Source organism: Engraulis encrasicolus, chromosome 5 (genome assembly GCF_034702125.1).
Source record: "Engraulis encrasicolus isolate BLACKSEA-1 chromosome 5, IST_EnEncr_1.0, whole genome shotgun sequence".
Lineage (NCBI taxonomy): Eukaryota > Metazoa > Chordata > Actinopteri > Clupeiformes > Engraulidae > Engraulis > Engraulis encrasicolus.
The window spans coordinates 3,990,745-3,995,144 of NC_085861.1; positions in this window are offsets into that span (position 1 = coordinate 3,990,745).

Sequence of the window (4,400 nt, forward strand, 5' to 3'; positions counted from 1 at the left end):
TTATTTATCAGCCACGTTTCCGCGGCACCCCTGCTGAGAAACACTGCAGTATACAGTCAGGCTTGCTACCGTGAGAACATCTGATAGCTTCACCACACAGGAAAGACTCTGAGCGCAGCTTTCACCTTGCCTGTATGCCACAAGCCCCATGACATCTGACACAGGTGCTTCTCTCAGGGTGTATCTTTCTCTTTTTTACAACATAGACCTACTGTACCGTACATAAATGATTAACAGAATGAAAAGAACAATATTAACACTATTTTAGATTGAACCTAACACTGATGAACTACCAAACTCTTTTAGTAATTACGATATGAAACAACATGCAAAAAGTTAATTTGATGTCCGTTTAACTTCAGATCAGTGAACAAACTTTTCATCAAAGCTTCACATTCTGAATGACAAATATTTTCATTTCTTTTATGACTAGGGGAAGTTTGAAAAAGCTCCCTCACATTGACCATTTCACTGTTTTCTTTGATACATGTTTCGGTCCTAAACCGAATATAGTATAGAGGAATTTATTTAATTAACTTAGTCTAGGACCGAAACGTTGTGTATTATTATGCGATCTCTATTATCTAATTCTCTATTATCTAATATTTCTGTGAAGCCAATCTTATGACAAATAAATGTATCATCACAATGGCAACTCATTGAGCAAACAAGGGGCCGGTGGCCAGCGAGTGAGGCTATTTTCTTTTTCGGACCCTCGAAACATTGGAAATTTGGCGAGTGGACCTTTTTACTTTCTAGTTGAGTACACCTGGTATAGAGGAATTTATTTAATTAACTTAACAAGTCCAGGACCGAAACGTTGTGTATTAAAGAAAACATCAAAATGTCTTTTCAAACTGTCTGATGAGTGACCATGGGTCATCTCTCACGCACCTGCCAGCTGAGGTGTGCGGGAAAAGTCACAAGTTGTTTTAAAGAGGACAGCGAAGAGTGGGACAGGAAATGAATGGGAGACGGGGGAGGATCTGGAAATGACCAGAGTCGGGATTTGAACTCAGTGACGCCAGCGTAGCAGTTCAGTGCCCAGTCAACTAAGCCAGTGGGCCACAAAGTCACAAGTTCAATGTATAACTATAGCCAGGCTGTGCCCTCCTAGTGACGCAACACTTTCAGCGTTGCAACTAGTCAGGTCAAGAGCAAGTAGGCCTACTTTCTGAGTTCCCGCAAATACGGGAACTCCTCCCACTTTGTCGATAAGCAAACAACCATAAGCAAACCAAGGGAGGCAGGTCAACCATGCCGTTTGGGAAACATTAATTGTTATGCTCTTGGTCAGACCAAGTCTTGAAGATAAATTACAACCCTAAACTTGAGAGGGAATATTCTCCATCAAGTCTCTTAGCCTTCGTAGCCTCCTAGTGCAGATGGGGTCGCCGGCGACCCTATTCACTTGCTGAAAATGCTGAACTACATCATAGCAACATCGCTATAAGATTACAGCCATAGTGCTGCGCTAAGGGGTTAAATTGTTGCAGCATTACTACTCGTCTATCTGTTTTAATTCATTTCATAATACGTTTGTGATGGGCAGGGGGGACACATATATGTGGAGAGGGACAGAAGAAAGTAAATGTTCAGTCTTGCCAAAATAAGAAATCTTCTTCATGAAAAAAGATGGCGTGTTCAGATGTGATAAACACTAGAAAACATACAGTATGTGTTTTTAGGTTTGATAATTGTGGCGTAGCTGGTTGGTATCCTGTTGCTGCTGGGGCTGCGCCTACACTCCCTCACTTTGGCCACAAGAGGGGGAAAGAGGACAACAGACGTCTGTACCACAAGGACTGTGACATAGGGTGCATCCCAATATGTGACCTTGCCTCCTCCACTTGCCTCCTCCACTTGCTTCTCGTCATGATGACATCACTGACAACAGCATTATATTTCAATATCTTGCAAAGGCTCAGTTAAGTGTTTTTCTCATTTGCAATTGGGATGGTGAATGAAAAACAGTCCCTCAAAAGTTGTTGTGGTGAGGCTGACAGCTGGGAAACTTTATCGTTTTCTCCACGGAGGAGGGGCTAGGAGGCGGGACGAGGAGACAAGCACAAGTGGAGGAGGCAAGGACACATATTGGGATGCACCCATAATGTAGACTGCAGCTCATGGACTGAATCAGAAATTGTCTAAGCTATGAGATAGGCGTCTCTCATTGGCTCCCATTATAGCCCCGTTGGCGAACGCAGCCAAGTAAAAGATGAATGGGAGCCTATTGGGCTAAATGGCTCAGCAGGGATTTGTGACGGTTCTGTTCTCTGGTTTGTAAAGATGTGTGCACATTCTGTACCTTATCATGAACGTTGTATTAGAAGTGAAGTTAAAGGTTCCTGACATGGCTTTGTTCTCCCAAAGACGTGTTAGTTTTGTCCTGCAACACGCTAGCATTCGGCTAATACCTGCTGGCTGAGGAATCTTTGCGACTATTCACGACCAGAGCTGACGAGAGACGTACTCTGACTGATCCTAGCAGAGACATCTACGGTCACACACCTCAAAACCCCCCACCGCCGTCCAACATGTTAATTGAAGGTGCCCAAATTCTTAAGGATGAGCGCAGTCATTTCCTTTACCCCATGTACACATGCCGCTTTTCCACCACCTTAAATGCAATAAATAACAGGTGTCCGCAACAATCCTAACATAACTTTAAACACATCGACATCTGAAGTCAGACTTAAAACTACAAAACAAATGGCGTAGTGCCGTAAAGTCGATTGTCACGTGTTATGTCATTGCTAGTTGAAATAAGGGTCATTTTCACGAATGTAACACTTGACAAGATGCAAACGTGTCGGCAAATGCTTTCACTTACTCATATCTATCGAACGCGACTCCATTGTTTCCAGGGAAAAAATCACACGGGCAGATAGTTCTATGAGAAGGGTACAGCCCCATTGGCACCCATTCATTATTTACTTGGCTGTGATAACATAGCTGCAGTGCCACTCCTGGCCACACCAGCTAGTTGTGGTTCTTGTACAAGATTCCATTTTCTTTGACTGAAGTAAGTCGGTGCTCTCCAGTCCAGCCACAAGAGGGGGAAAGAGTACAACAAGTCCAGTCAAGTCAAGTCGGCATTATTGTCAATTTCTTTACATGCACTACCTATACAACACCCATACAGTAGCAGACCTCTGTCCCACAAGGACGTAATGTAGACTGCAGCTCATGGACTGAAGTAACTCCAGTCCAGCCTGACCGATGGGAAAAGGACCCAAAACCTGTCAAGCTGAGGAGGAAATGATCTCATCTAACTGGCATCAACCAATCAACTGAATTGGGCGGAGATAAGGCTGACTGTCTCACCCAGGGCCGCTGACAGGGCCCAGGACAAAGTCATCTGAAAGGGCCCCCTACCGAATACATATACTGTAATGAGAAGAGAAACCAGTTCTGGGCCCCGTCTGGTCTGGCCCTGGGGCCTGGGCAACTGTCCCCTTTGGCCCCCCTGGTCTCACCATATAGCCTAGATAGGATAAGAACCCTGCAGACTCCTCGTTCTACTAACTTTCTATTTTCTTTTGCTTTTGCTCTCGATTTTTTTCTCATTCTCATAAGGAGGATTTGTCTCCTTAAGTACATTTGCAGTGATTGGTGGGTAGGATTAAAAGAGATGAGACACCCAATACTTATCCAGCCCAATATATGGCCCAATTTACCTGAATGTATCCTGCGGATAGTAATATATCACAAGTGGCTAAAAGTAGTGTTTTTGAAAAGATAATTAACTGTTTAATTATGTTAATTAATGGTTTTGAACAACAGTTCTCTCAGAACCATTAGTCAAGAAACACAAGACAATACATTCTCAATGCAATATCTTTATTGAATAGTTATGAATTTGGCTGTATTGCTCTGTTCAGAGCAGTCCCCCATTTTCCATGAGCACCACAGAAAGCAGAGATTCAGGGGACGGCGGAGATTAGGAGAGCAAACAATTCCCCGAGCAGGCAACATGACAAGGAGTAGCCCATGCCATGTGATAGGGCCTACACGACAAGGTGGTGCTGGGGAGGCGGTGTAAGTAAGTAAGTAAGTAAGTAAGTAAGTAAGTTTTATTTCTAAAGCACATTTAAAACAGTACAAAACTGACCAAGAGGCTGACAGAGGCTGGTTAGAGTAAAAATAGCAAGATAAATAAAGAAAAGTAAAAGATATTAGTAGCACATACCATTCCAATATAGAGGAAATAAAACATCTGCATACAGTGTACAGTTGCAGCACTGGCAGCATTGACTATATAAGACACATAAAAGGAGCTTAGAAAACTTTGAGTACATAAAGTGATAAAAATGAAGGGGAAGGGGAAGTTAAAACTATAGGGTTCAGGGCTAAAAGTATACATTTGGTGCAATAAAAACAACAAAAATTAAGGAAAC